General features: G+C 33.0%; 1 protein-coding gene across 1 annotated transcript in view; it reads left to right on the top strand.

Annotated features, from left to right (window-relative positions):
• Positions 1 to 15,716, top strand: part of LOC140452069 (semaphorin-1A-like) — a 559,254-nt gene that overhangs the window by 171,563 nt on the left and 371,975 nt on the right. The gene's annotated exons all lie outside the window — the stretch shown is intronic.

Below are 15,716 nucleotides of genomic sequence, written 5' to 3'. Positions count from 1 at the left end.
AATAAAGGATAAAAATACGTGAATTGGTGTGAACTGTGAAAAATATATGATGCGTATTTCTGGATCCAGTTCACTACTACTAGTGGTCTGTTGAAACGGTGTCCAAAAATATAAAATAATTATTACGATACCAGACGCTAGACCAGTCTAGCTATTTTGAATCGGGTGTATTTCAAGCCTTGGACTATGTTGCATTGCTTGTGCTAAGAGATTTGTATACAAAGGAGATGGAATTTATGTCTTGTTTTTTTTACAAACAGTAACAATGTATTTCTGTTGAAATGTTTTATACTTCTCTATTATTAACATGATCTTTTAAAAAGTCGATCGTTATTTTTTATGGTACTTAATTACTATTGCGATAGTTGTAAAAATTATTTAATTATAAGATTGTCAGCTATATCCTGAACCAGTATAAGGAAAAAAATTATAATTAATATATTATTATGACAAAAATATTGAAAGCAAATAATAAAATCAACTGAGAACAAGTGAAGAAAATGAATGTTTTCCTATTCTTTCATTAGCAACTTTTTGGTTTATTAGTATATATAATTTGCCAACTGTTACTAAGACATTGTGCATCCCCTCGCATTTATCGCGTTTACTTACTTCCAATGGCCCTACAACCCTTTAAGAGTAGGGTAGAGTAGTTAGCCTTCCAGTATATGCCTCGCTAAGCTTTGCGGTCTATTTCAGCTCTTTCCAAAGGTGCAGATATATTGAGCTTAGAGGTCCCTTTTGATGTTGTCATCTATCTATCTATATAAGGATTTTTACAGCTGTCGCCGCCTTCCTTCTTTCAGCCAACGTCTCCAGTCCTTTCTGTTTTGCCATTCTCTATCTCTAAGGTCTCGTCTTTCCATGGCCTCGTCCACTTCATCCCTCCATGATCTTCGGGGTCTACCTCTTTTCCTCCTTCCTATTGGGCTCCAATCCGAAATCTTTGTTATCCACCTTGTATGATCTGTTCTTCTCACATGTCCATACCAAATTAAACGTTTTTGTTCGATGTAGCTGAGTATGTCTTATTCTACTGCCATTCTTCGTTTTATCTCCTCATTTCTGATGCGATCCATTTTTGTCACTCTGCAGCTTCTTCTCATGAACTCCATTTCAGTTGCTGTGATTTTGGACCTGTTTCGTTTATTTATTACCCAATTCTCTGCTCCAGAGGTCATTATACTGCGTACCAAGGTGTTATAAATTCTCTTCTTTGTATTTCTGGTAATCTGTCTATCCCACAGTACCCCGTTCATTTGTTTAATACATGTTCTTGTCTTTGCTAATCTGCTGGTTATCTCTTGCTCGGTGGTTCTATTTTTTGAGAGTATGAATCCTAAATATTTGAATTTGTCAGTGCCGTTAATGTCCCTATTATCGTTCATTTCCAAGTTTCTCACTGAAATGTTGTCAACTAGTCTTTATCGCGGACGACCTGGTAGGCGCTTTCCAACTGGCATCAATACAGTGATATTTCTATTGGATCTCTCATTACCTCTTCTCAGGACATAACTCGTCCATGAAATTCTCCTCTATTTGACTATACTTGTTATTAAGGTTTGTTTACCACTTTAAACAAAACCAGAAAATTTTCATGCCACTCAGGTATATATGCCCACAACAGATGCCCCAGATGAAGACATGGACGACTTTTGCAACAACATAGAAAACATCTTTAAGAAAATTCTACTAAAGAGCCAGTATATATTATTGGAGACTTAAACGCTAAGGTGGGAAAAACTGAAAATGAACCACATTTAGGAGATATTATCGGCTTGAGTATTAGAAACGACAGAGCAGAACGTCTCCTACAGTGTGCCAGTGAAAACAATCTAGTGATAACAAATACACTTTATAAACACCATACTCTTTCAGAAAAGATGGAAAACGTCGTATTGAATGTAAAAGCTAGGTCTGGAGCATACAGAAATCAAGCGTAGACTAGCAATGGTTGAACGCAACAGCTAAAGTGATCAAATTATGGAAAGACCGAAGGGAATACTAAGCTCAGGTTGGTCAATGCCCTTATTGTTTATATTGATACATATATATTGAAACATGGACTCTCAAAAACGAAATGGGAGTCTGTAGAAGAATTCTACTAGTGTCCTGGACAGAACATAGAACCAACCTGTCAATTCTGGAAGAGCTTCATATAAAAGACCACATTCTGACAAGGGCTCAAGGAATGAGGAGGAGCACCATTGCTAGATGCTGTTTGTTATTAAACCACATAAATTGTTTAACTGTTAATGTTTGGGTAAGGAATATTACGAAGTGTTTATCTTCCTCCTTCCACCTTTCTCATTTTTGTATCAATACCACGTATGTCCTCTTTAATGTACTCAAAGAGCTCAAAAAATGACGACTTTGACATGCGAAAATACCGGAAAAGTTTTACTTCGTCGGCACAAAGTTTAGGAAATAACGTATAATACATCCCTTTTTCTTCTCTGGAAGCTAACATTGTATGTATTTGAATTTTCCGATTCCTTCTCACTCTCCTTTTCTTTTTTAATAAAAGAGCAAGAAGAAGCAACGACTCGTTTTATGTCATATTCTCAACTAAACAACATTCTCCTACTATTCACAAGTGCATTTATTTTTGCTGGTGACAATTATCGGCCACCAGTTACCCATAATTTTTTGCGATTTAATTTGTTGCCTAGTCTAATACCGGACTTAGTCTTCGTAGAAATCTTCGTCTTTTTTATTTTGCTGAATTACAGTCGACAATGAGTTACGGTATAACACTCTGGAGTGACTCTCCTAGTATAAAAGACGTTTTCAATGCCAAAAGCGTATTGTGAGGTGTATTGCAGGTTTTCCGTATGGTTGATCTTGTAGCAGCCTATTTAGGAATTTAAATATATTAACAGTTTATGGAATTTACATTTTGGAATTATTGATATAATTTCATAAGAATCAAAGAACTTTTTTATGTAACAGTGATATTCACTCACACAACACAAGAAATAAAAGACAGTTTGTAGTACCATATCGACATTTGGAAATAAGTAGGAAGTCATCTACTGTATGTGGTTTACTACTGTATAATAAACTTAAAAAATTAAAAACGTTAATTCAATAATACAGCTTTTAAAAATCAAGTTAAAGAGTACCTAGTGACTATGTGTCCTTATACACTGGGTGAATATTACGAGAGTGTATCTGTGAATGCCCAAGCTGCAACATAACCAAATTTAATATTTTTTCAATTATATTACGCTGTCTATATTGTACGCTTTATATGTATTTTATGTTTAAAATATTTTTAATGTATTGTTCCATTTTTTATAACGTTTTATATTTATAATTTGTACTTGTGTCTTGCCTTGTTGTAACTTATAGTCAAATAAACTATCTATCTATCTATCTAAAATCTTTTTTATCTCTATTTCTAATGTTCTGAATAGAGGCCTGTATTATCCAGATTTAGCCAAACGGCCATCACTCCCTTTAAGGGGAAAATTCACTCATCCCTGATACCTACGGTATCAAAAGGATTGAGCTGTGGTGGGACCCTTTCCGTGTTATCGAGCCCTAGGTGACTTGGTATGTTGGAGTATCTCCCAAAAATTTTCTTACACATCTGGACGTCGCGAGGAGTACAGCTTTCTGCATGGCCTTATAGAGATGTTCATTTAGACCCAGCTGTTTAATGTTCTCTAGGAGGTTTTTGGGAATCACACCAGTAGTAGATAGAATAATAGGTACTGTCTGGGTACTCTCCATTCTCCATTGTCTCCTGATTTGTATTTCTAGATCTCTGTATTTGGCGATATTTTCGTATTTAACACTCAGATTATTTTTGTTAGGTATGTCCTCATCAATCAGTGTGAAATTTAGTCTATTATATGCCACTGTTTAGTCTCTCCGCACAGTGCGGTCACATTATAGCTTGTAGTTGTCATTCTCATGCATATTCTCAGAAATGTATTTTGATCATTTGTTACCCTTAATTAATTTTCTTTTACAGGGCTTTTTATGTTTCTTGATTAGATGTTAAGCAAGTCTAATTATAGAAAAACTATTCAAATTTGTGTTCACTATCAAAACAGGTTTATAGATATTATATCATTACGATTAAGTTTTTTCAGCGAGGAAGTATAATTTAAAAAGATTAATTTGTTATGCAATCATAATTATCATCTGGATGATTTTATTCGTATATTTTTACATATTTTGGCTGTTTAATTATTGAGCCTATAAAACGATAATAAGTTTTAATTTACCATCTGGTAAATTGTTCCCATAAAACTGTCACAGATGTAACAGGTTAATGAGGTACCTTTAATTTTGATATTAAGAATAATTTCTTAATCGATGGGAAATGTCTGTCAATTAAAAAAATAAAAATTATATAAATATAATAAATCGAAATGGGTTACGACGAATATTTAACAAACGTTTAAGCTACTAATTATTCGTTATATTTTTACCGCATCTCTCATTGCCTCCGGCACAAGGAGATTTGTTTCACGCAATTTTAACTAAGGTTTTTACGATGCCCATTGAAAATGCATTTTCATTATATTCTTCTCAATGATCACGTAACCTCGATGAAATTCTCTCAGACCATATGAAATAGTCCAAGAAATGGTCTTGTATAAAAATAATATATGTAATACAAATTTTTGAAATACAAAGAAAAAGCATTAAAATATGTAGTAGGCAAAACGAAATAACGAAAATATTAGGCAAAAATGTGATGTCCAAGATGGTCAGGTTCCTCAAAAAAACATGTTTTTTTATTAATTTTTATTTATAGTTCAAAAGATATTTCAAAATGAAACTGTTTGAAGTTATTCTTCTATATGCCCGTTCGACGTTGGAAATTTGTACGGGAGTGAATCGGCAAAATCATTACATATGTAAGATATAGGTAAAAGAGAGACAGAAGATATATTTTCTCTCTCGAGAATGTATGACCTAGAACTGTCAATTTTGAAATACATTACTGTTATGCCTAATTGGCAAATTGTTTGCGTGTTTTGTTCATACGCTGTTTTGTTCATATGGGAAATTTTAAAATAAAATGAAAATTTACAACATAATCCGAGTTGTTGCTTTTTTATTTTTATCTTCCATAAACATTTTTTTAAGTTATACTTCTATACGCGCGTTCGACGTTGGAAATTTGTACAGGAGTTAATCAGCAAAATCATTACATATGTGAGATATAGGTAAGAGAGAGACAGAAGATATATTTTCTCTCTCTTTCTCTCTCGAGATTAAAAATGTTCCTTTTGTAAATATATTTAATATTTATTAATATTATTACAAATATAAATAAAACCTAATGCAAGGGAATGTAATGACCACCGTATAATTAGTCTAATGTGTCACACACTAAAAATATTCTTAAATATTATCCATTTAAGAATTTTCAGAAAAGTGGAAGATATCACTGAAACCCAATTTGGATTTAGAAATGCCATGGGTACACGAGAGGCATTATTTGGATTTAACGTCCTCATGCAAAGATGTATGGATGTAAACCAACCACTCTATGTTTGTTTTATTAACACAACCGTCTTATACAGTTACTTAAAGATAAACACATTGACAAAAAAGACTTAAGAACAATAACTTAAGCAAAAGTCAGAGTAGGCAAAGAACTTTCTGAGGAAGTAGAGATAAAAAGAGGCGTAAGGCAAGGTTGCATACTCTCCCTCTTATTGTTCAATCTATATTCGGAAGAAATAATTAACAAATCACTCGAAAATGTAACACTTGGAATAAAAGTCAACGGCAGACCCATCAACAATATCAGATATGCCGGTGATACTATACTAATTGCAGAGAATATACAAGATCTACAGACACTGTTAGATAATGTAGTAAATGCTAGTGAGGAAAGCGGACTAACGCTTAACAAAATTTATGACAATTTCCAAAGCACAACAACAAGAGGGGTTCCAATAGAAAAAGTAAAAAGTACAGATATCTTGGTACAATTATTAATGAAAATAACGAGTATACAGAAGAAATAAAAATGAGAATTGGACAGGCTAGACCAACATTTAATAAGATGAGAAAAGTATTATGCAGTAGAGACCTCAGTTTGCAACTCAAAATAAGAATATTACGTTTTTTATGTGTCTTCGGTGCTGCTGTATGGGGTGGAGGCCTGAACCTTAAAGAAAGAGGTGAGCGATCGACTTGAAGCGTTCGAGATGTGGACCTACCGAAGAATATTAAAAATAAGTTGGGTAGACCGAATATCAAATGTTGAGGTCCTCAGAAAGATGACAAAGGAAATAGAAATCATGAATACGATTAAGATAAGAAAGTTACAATATCTCGGCCACGTTATGAGAGGGGATAAATATGTGTTGCTACAAACCATAATGAAGGGAAAAATACAGGGAAAACGAAGTATTGGAAGAAGACACATCTCCTGGCTCAACATTCTGAAGAATATTATTATTATTATTTATTAATATTATTATCATGGTAAATTAAACATATGCGTAAGTAAGTTATGTATATTGTCATTTTTAAATATTTATGAATATTGCATTTTAATTTGTATTGTATTATTATATTGAATTATGTTGCAGTGTATTGTATTGTATTTTTATATTAATAACAAAATAAACAATGAATTTTACTGCAGAGTATGTGTAAAAAATTTTTTTGCATTCATCTCCTTTCATACATATATAAAAATAAAAATGTACATTTTCATCAAAATATTGATTCAATCCTTCATTTACTATACTCCTATTACAGGTCAAATGTTGTTTATATACAGCAAACGATGCACCATATACTTATATACCTAATTCTGTTTCTCTTTCTGCTCTCTCTTACCTATAGCATTACATATGTAATGATTGTGCAGATTGACTTCCATATACATTTGTAATGGCGAACGCGTGTATAGAAGTATAACTTCTACCGGCAGTCCCACTGGACTGCCACACCCGTTTTTTACAGTTAAAAGTAGATACATTAAACTACATGAAAAATTTTTTGTTCTATTCATGTCATCATTTCTCGGAATGATCTGAATCATCTCCTTTCATACATATATAAAAATAAAAATGTACATTTTCATCAAAATATTGATTCAATCCTTCATTTACTATACTCCTATTACAGGTCAAATGTTGTTTATATACAGCAAACAATGCACCATATACCTATATACCTAATTCTGTTTCTCTTTCTGCTCTCTCTTACCTATAGCATTACATATGTAATGATTGTGCAGATTGACTTCCATATACATTTGTAACGGCGAACGCGTGTATAGAAGTATAACTTCTACCGGCAGTCCCACTGGACTGCCACACCCGTTTTTTACAGTTAAAAGTAGATACATTAAACTACATGAAAAATTTTTTGTTCTATTCATGTCATCATTTCTCGGAATGATCAGAAAGCAAAAAACAAAATGGTTTTACATTCTGGATCGAATTACTTGTGCTCGGTACTGCAATGAAATATTTTCACCGAAAAAAAAAACAAAATGGCGGACTTTTGCCAATTGTTTATAACTTTTTTAAATAACAATTTATATTTTTGGTTGCAGTACCAACCATAGAGAGACATCTATGCCGTTTGGTTCATGTTGATAAGTGCATTAGTTTCGAAATTCGAGTGACATTTAGTTAAAAACGTTGTTTCGAGAAAAGCCGATTCAAGTTTTGAAGCCTGAAAAATCGAGGTGCTCAAGCGGCCCAAAAATGTGATGTCCGAGATGTAGTTAGATGCGGAAGATTTCTTTCTCCAAAAGAGAATTGTAAAAATTTGTAAGATGTGGGAAAACAAACGGAATAAGCTCTTAGGAAGACGGCCAAAGAGGTGGCAAACAAACCTAAATATCACCCAGTAAATATAGGTCATAAAACTAACGTATCGAAAAGAAGCAGAAGAAACTTTTGAAAAGTGGGTATATATGGAAATTCAGGAAATTAAAAAAAATTTTTAGCAAATTCAAGAGATAAGTTTAACATATTTGCTATTACACAATTGCCCACAGATGTTAAAAAAAAAGTTTTTATGAAAATTCGTACGTCATGATTTATATAATAATTAACAACGATGAATACTACATCAATAGTTCACGTGTATTTTTCTTCCTTGCTGTTTTTTGTGATACTGCGTGCGTATTAAATAAGTTTTGCGGTTCGATAAGAGAGGGCGTTGCTTCTAGCCTAAATTTTTTGTTATGTTGATACACTCTTCATATAGATGTATGTGAAGTTTCCTTTTAATATGTCGATTCATTCTGTGTTTACAAACCATTTAATATCCACGTGTTACAGTATTTTTTTTACAGTGCAAAAAATCCAGTATCATGCAGTGGTTCAATTTTTATTTTTGGAATGTTTAAAAGCAAAATAAATTTACGTACGAATGTTGAAAGTGTATAATGACTCTTCACCTGTAAATAGTACAGTAGTTGGGTGGGTCGCTGAATTAGAGTGTGGCCATACAAGCCTTGAAGTCGTTCCACATCGAGGACGTCCAAGAACAGCAAAAATCGTAACAGCACCAGAAAACGTAGAAAAATACAGGATGTCGTATTGGAAAATCGTCAAGTTACTGAAAGAGATTTAGTAGATCTCATTGGGCAGTGTAAGCAATATTTTAACTAAAGTACTGGGTTTCTGTCAAATACCAAAAGTTCAAAATGTGTAACGATAAATATTTTGCCTACCTCAGAGTAAGAACATAGGGGTAGAAGATTGGGGACACAAACTATGGGGGCGAAGATAGGGCAAGCAAAACGATCGTTACTTGTGCGAACGGCACTCAGGGTTTGTTTGGAGAGCTGGGGTCGTGGATAAGTAAATGATAAGGGGGTTGGATTGGGGTAACTATCAGAATATGAAATAAAGGGATACTTACACAAATCTCCTGAACAACTGGGCAAATATGGACAACAAGAAAGGGCTTCTAGCAATTTAGGATAAGGGCGCCGCTTTGAAGGATCCTAATCTTGCTGGAGGAAAGAAGAAAAAGGCTCTTCCTTCCTAAAAAAAATAAACACAAAAAAGGTTAGGAGATTTTTCTAAACTAAAATAAACAAAATGGTAAGAGAAATAAATTAAACATTTATTTTTGTCTCTAACAAACAGTTATCAAAAATACAGATTGCACAAGAAGCATACTAAATAACATAATAACAAAATTAACAAAAACTTACGTGCTTATCTGTTTACAAAGGAGATTTCTACAAAAATTTTCGAAATGGTTTCTAGGTTATTTATTAATATGGCCAAATTAGATTATTAAAAATTAAAGATATCCTTGTTTATGAAAATGTCTTAAAATTTAACTTTATATATGAAATATCTTTTCTATATCGTAATCAAATTAAAATTGTTTTACAACAGCAGATTTAAGCCAAAATGTCATATGTTAACATAACATTGTAAGACAGAATAAATTATGACATTTTGTTGGCCACGCCTCTAACACAATATGAAACTTTAAATATTACAAATTCTTTTATTTTAATGAAAGCAATTATCAATTATCAAAAATAATATCTATTTAATTTGGAATAATTAATATGATAAGTGTTACCTTAATTCACAAACTTTGCCACTTAACTTTGAAAAAATTGCTACTATCTCTGGGATTGGAGCTGCAAGGACAAAACTCTCAACTGGAACAAAAAGGAAACCATTTCCATTCTCAGGAACGAAGATCTGACGTAGATGGGGTTGGATCAAGCAGGCAAACGACAACAAAGCTGGTGGGACATCCTATATAATCATTTTCAAAATTTCATCAGTTCCGGTGTACTGCACAAATCTTATGGTTGATACTCTGTTCTAAACTGCATTATTGCAAAAGAGTATTATCCAACCTTTCACCGGTCTTAAGACATAACACAAAAAAATTGAATCGACTCCTGATTCAAAATCGCCCAAACATCTTTCTAGTCTGAAATCTCTTGCTTGACTCCTTATCTGCCTTACATTTTACAAATTCAACGCCAAATAATTTCCCTTCACGTCACGCAGCCAGTTTGTGGTCTACGAACCTAAACAAACAAAATACCCCTCTTGACCTCGTTCTCAGCAACGAACCGACAAAAAAAAAATCCTGAAATATTTACCTTCAAATTGGGTAACTGGAAATTCCTTACCCCACAATACATACAGAGAATAGGGGTACTTCAATGTAAACAAAGACAAAAAAATATTCTCAGCGTTAATACGTCTTTACTACGAGATAAACAACACGCATTTTATTGATTATTTTAAACGTCCTCGCTTCTTAGTTTTAACCGGAATAATTTTTTACCTGACAATGTAACAGAGACAAAAAACATCTATATTTTGAAACAACTGAATACAAAACTTAAAACAGAATTTATACTATTATATAGATATTAAATATAAAACGCTACAAATGTAGATTCAGAAATCATTTGACATATCACAGCAGAGGAAATAAAAAGAGCTTTTTCGGAGATGAAAAACAATAAATCGCCTGGAGAAGATGGAATGTATCCTAGAACAAATCAAAGAAGGAGAAGAAACGTTAATAAATGTGTTGAACATCATGTTCGATCTTTTTTTTTTGGTATTTTAATATATAATATATATTAATATAACACTGACATTTGTGTCAGGATTACTTATCGGTCTTATTTTAGAAGAACAATATAAAATGGGCAAAAAATGTGCCATTTAGTTTCTAATCCTCTATAGATATTAATTGTGCGGTCTAGATCAGTATATTTGTTTTCACCGTCCATCTTTATGTTCTTCGTACTAAAAATATGATCAAATTTAAGTTAGAAAGGTAATGTTACGGAACTATTTACAACTTTAATTTCTACATAGACAATGATACGTAATCTACTTAACCTAGTTTTTTAGTTGTTACATGCTCATCATTGCCTGTATTAGGTCAAAGAGGTTGTCCTTGTGATGCTCTAGTATAATTAAATCTAAATATGATGATATATTTTATACTAAATGTGTATTACAATGGAGGTTAAACATCCAACTGTAGCGAAACATCACGCGAATGTTTCCAACCAGAATATCTTTTATAAAACCGTTTTGAGTTTGAATTTAAACGTTTTTATTAGTAGCGTAAACGAAAATTATTGTTTTTAGGCGATATAATGCTAAGCTTTAAAGTGTCATTGGTACTTAGTTTGAGTTAAACTCTATAAAAAGGTTATCCTGAAACCAGATAGGGCATTTATCCATCCATGCACTGTCGGTTTGAAATTTACGCTTGACAAGTCATAATATTATATTCATCAGAAAAAATATAATCCGAAAGTACAATATAAAATCAACAACCATGACTGTGATTATAATTTACTTAAAAATGGCTATAATCCATCAAATTACAAGGTTTTGAATACTACAATGATGTAAAATTTCAATGGTTGCAAATATTTGAATTCATATTTAATTAAGAATACAAGTGACACATTTTATTCAATTTTTTCGAAGTCATGCAGTAAATTTCCGTTACAGCAGATAATTAATTAAACATTATCAAAAAAAATAATGCTAAACTAGCTTTTCGTTTGAAGTTATAAAAAATCAATGTACTTCTGTACCAACTTTTAATATACTAAGTAGGCTTTGGTTCGCTTTTGACATCTCAAGCAGTTTTCCGAAAAAATCAATCAGTTAAATTTTTGTACAAAAAGTTGAATTTTACTATTATTTCAAAATAAATATTTAAATTTTATTGATTAATTTATATTATTATAAATATATAATAATATTTTAATGGTGGGCCGCAACAATGTTGTAAGCGATATATTGGGTCAAAGTGAGGTTTTAATGCAATATTTTTATATATCCAAAGACCAATGAGAGCATATTTCAATCTGACTAAAAACATTTTGCCTTCCATGAGTTTTTCATATCGCAATGTTGGTATCCGCCCAAAAACCTTGTATGTACGTCACTGTCAAACTACTATCACTGTAAAAATGGAGGGTAACGTGTCGCTGTCTATCCTTTTGCAGATAAATAGAGGGAAAAAACGCAAAATCAATATTAACCAGTGGAAGAGAAACATCTGTAAGCGTCAGAGAAATGCAGGTAAAGAATCTGCTAGAAACGAGAATGTACCAACAATACCCCGTCCACATGAGGTGAGTGCAACAATGTTGTATATTTTGTTTTGTAGCCTTATCATTGTCGTTAGCTTTGTTATGATCTGTGCTCGTTCGTAATGAGTGTATGATTTGAAATTCGGCATCTTTCGATAATTTCGATAACTTCAAATAAGTATTTTTATAATGCACAAACTGCGCACCTGGTCAGTTGTATGGAACTTCAAAACCCAAAACATATACGGACTCCCGAAAACGTCTCTAAACGACAATGTACTGTACGATTCCACATCCAGATTGGACTGAAGAAATTACCAGTGTGCCAAAAAACTATATGTCAAGCATTTGGAATAACACCTCGAAGAATTCAACACATTCAGCAGAAGATAAAAACAGATATGCCGCTACTTGATCAACGTGGAAAATACAATAATAGGCCTAATAAAATCAACAAAACCGACAAAGAGCGTATAAGAGAACACATAAAGTCGTTTCCACATCAAGAAAACCATTATAGTCGCACTGAATCTACGAAGAACTGCCTTCCTGCTGAATTATACTTGAAAAACTGTACAAATTGTTTTGTGTGCTTTGGTCTCCCTCGCTCAGATACGTGTACGTTTTGTGATAAAATGTATATCAAGCTTGTGGTTGCTCCAGACGGTCCAGAAAGAAATGCTATTCTTGTTGACAGTGAACTCCCCCATGCACGTGTTAAGGTTGTATACAAAGCATTGAAGTTGGATGCTGAAAAGGCTAATCCACAATTTGTCGTACTATTCACTGATCTTCAGCAAGTGTGGTACTGTCCAACATTGACTCATTCTTCAGTATTCTACCAACATTAGTATGCCAGTTACAACTATGTTATTTACGATGCAGGTTCAAGCGATGCCACTATGATGTTGTGGCATGAATCTATTGGTAATCGTGGTTCTACAGATATCGCTTCAGCTTTCCTGTGTTACATAAAACTTAACTTTCGTCCATTGAACTCAGGAGAAATAAAAAAACTCATGGTCTGGTCTGACCGATGCGTCGGCCAGAGTAATAACTGGAGAATGCTGTCCATATTCCGTTTGCTGATTGTGAATAGATATTTTACTCAAGTAGAACAAAAGTTCTTAACTAGCAGTCACAGATTTTTTTGGTACCATGACTTGTCGCTCATAGAGAGAAAGAAAAAAGAGCTCTGCGCCAGACAAACAGCAATGGTGAAGGTACCCTTCGACTGGGTGGCAGTGATTGCCAACTCACGTCCCAGCAAGCCCTTCAATGTGTACTACATGGAGCAAAAAGACTTTTCAGCATGTTAGAACTACTTATAAAAAGATCCCAAATGTAAGATCACTGAGTACAGTTGATCCAAATTCGACAGCGATGATCCTACGAGAATAATGGTTAGCACTTCTCACGTCATGCAACCTTGGCAAACATTCTCACTTGTCAATAAAAAATGGGGTGCACAAGCCATCAGAGCATTCAACTACCAAATGCGTATACCGGGCCTATATATAACTTTATCTTGTTTAGTGAAATTGATTTTTTTCGTTGCTTATTTTCATAAATAACTTGTCAATATGTTTTTTTCATCTCTTGCATAATCTCAATTCTGTCGCTTACAATATTGTTACGGCCCACCATTCAATTATTAATTCTTCTTGTAAAGTACAAAAAGAATCGTTTCAAAATTAATTTTAAAACCATTTATTCAGAGTGTGTAAAAGCTTCTTAAAAAATAATTCATTTCATATTTTAATTTAAATGAACACATTTTGTAGTATTAATTTATATTAACACTAGCTAACCAGGCGAACTTCGTACAGTATTAGAGTTAAATAATGTGTCAAAGTTCAGTAAGCTCCTCTTTTGAGTCTGTTAAGTAACAGAAATCTCTGGGTAATGAATTCGGTCGAGGTGTTAATAGCGACTTTACCTTATTAGCAAGTCACATTCGAACAGTTTGCACTAGACGTAAAAAACGTTTTGAGAGTTTATATGAACATTTTCACTAAAAGTGAAGTTTAAAGTTAATAAGATTACACCTAATGTAAGAATTTATCAAAAACAAAAGCATTCTAAATCGTTACTAAACTCTTTAAACATTTTAAAATGGACTTATGATGTTTCAGTAATGAAATGTCAGGTTTTAAAACAATAGTATATTACTTTATGAGGCGGAGAAGCATGACTTTTCTTGACGCGCCCGATAATAGAGGGCAAGTCAAGAAAAGTCGCTTCTTTGCCGAATAAAGTATACTATTTTTTCTTCAAACGTAGCAATTTTCAACCATAAATAGTACAATTCATACGCTATTTTTACTCGAAATTAACTGTGACAACTATCAAAGTCGTCTAGATGTTAGAAATTAAAATAATTAAGTCGTCGGTGGGATTTGCGTCTCCCTGGTTACAGTTGTTTGACAGTTGTTTGCAATTATTAAAGACAGCTTATTGTTGTTGCAACCGCAAGCGCAAATTTAGTGCGAAAATGGAAAACCTAAACGAAATTGAGTCCGCGGCTAATGATGCAGTAGCACGTTTGGGGCCCTCCAAGTCCGGAATAAAGTATCGGTTAGCGTACAAGCACTTCCAAGAGTGGTGCGATACAAGAGGAGTACGGCAAGTTACCGAAGACGTTTTACTGGCATATTTTAATATAATGGAAAATGAAAATAAATGGAAATCTTCTACAATGTGGTCACGATACTCTATGATAAAATCCGAGTTAGTTATTGGAAAAAATGTGGATATAAGCAAATTTTTAAAGTTACATGCCTTTCTGAAAAAAAAGCGAAGGATATACTGCAAAGAAGTAAGTTTTCACTAAAGATGAGTTTGATAAATTTTTGTTTGAAGCGCCAGATAAGTTGTATTTAGGATTAAAGGTAAAAAAAATTATATTGCAAAGCATGAAGTATACTCTACTAAATTATAAAAATATTTCAGATTGTTTTGTTAATTGAGGTTACCGGCGCCTGTCGATACGACGAAATGGTAAAAATGAAGACTGTGGACATTGAGGATAAAGAAAATGTAATAATTATCAAAATCCCAGACAGTAAAACATGACAAATTAGATCTTTTACGATAATTGGTCAAAACTACATTAAACTGTATAAAAAGTATGCATCACTGCGGCCTGAAAATTTCACATAAAACCGATTTTTTATCAAGTACCAAAATGGAAAGTGTTACCGAAGCGTCATGGAAATACATTCGATCAGCGCAGTAGCCGCAAGAAGTCTAAAGTTTTCACTAAAGATGAGTTTGATAAATTTTTGTTTGAAGCGCCAGATAAATTGTATTTAGGATTAAAGGTAAAAAAAATTATATTGCAAAGCATGTAGTATACTCTACTAAATTATAAAAATATTTCAGATTGTTTTGTTAATTGGTGTTACCGGCGCCTGTCGATGCGACGAAATGGTAAAAATGAAGACTATGGACATTGAGGATAAAGAAAATGTAATAATTATCAAAATCCCAGACAATAAAACACGACAAATTAAATATTTTACGATAATTGGTCAAAACTACATTAAACTGTATAAAAAGTATGCATCACTGCGGCCTGAAAATTTCACATAAAACCGATTTTTTATCAAGTACCAAAATGGAAAGTGTTACCGAAGCGTCATGGGAATACATT

The sequence above is a fragment of the Diabrotica undecimpunctata genome, chromosome 10 (genome assembly GCF_040954645.1).
Source record: "Diabrotica undecimpunctata isolate CICGRU chromosome 10, icDiaUnde3, whole genome shotgun sequence".
Classification (NCBI taxonomy): Eukaryota; Metazoa; Arthropoda; class Insecta; order Coleoptera; family Chrysomelidae; genus Diabrotica; species Diabrotica undecimpunctata.
Note: the sequence above shows the minus strand (reverse complement) of the source record. Positions and strands in the feature narration are given on the sequence as shown.